Source organism: Octopus sinensis, linkage group LG22 (assembly GCF_006345805.1).
Source record: "Octopus sinensis linkage group LG22, ASM634580v1, whole genome shotgun sequence".
NCBI lineage: Eukaryota > Metazoa > Mollusca > Cephalopoda > Octopoda > Octopodidae > Octopus > Octopus sinensis.
The window spans coordinates 7,819,250-7,819,796 of record NC_043018.1 but is presented as its reverse complement, the minus strand read 5'-3'; positions in this window follow the sequence as shown (position 1 = coordinate 7,819,796).

The following is a 547-nucleotide window of genomic DNA, read 5'->3' as shown; positions in this document are numbered from 1 at the left end:
TATATATATATATATATCAAAATAAGCAACAAGAATGACACTTGTAAGTTGGTACGATTACCGGAGTCATTCTTGTTGCTTATTTTGATTATAATCACCCCACGGATTTTTATGAATAACACCATACAGAATCTGGTGCATCTAAATTAAGTTCCATATTCATTTGAATCTAAATTTTGCTGAACTTTTATAATATATATATATGATATATATAATATATATATTTATATATATATATATATATATTTATATATATATTATATATATATATATATATATATATAATATATACATATATATATTACTGTAGGTGTGTGTGTGTGTGTGTGTATTTCTTTGTTTTTACATCCTATGATTGTTGTGAATGAATGTCATTTGTTTCTGATAATTTCTGATTATTTGTGAAAACATGTTCGGTTAAACATGTCTTTATTTTAGCATTCACTTTTCTTTGCTTAAACAGACTGGAACAGTATTTTTTGATGCCGATTTTCTCAGGTTGGACCTGTTGTCAATCCTTACCTGTTTCCAAGTAAGGTAATATTAC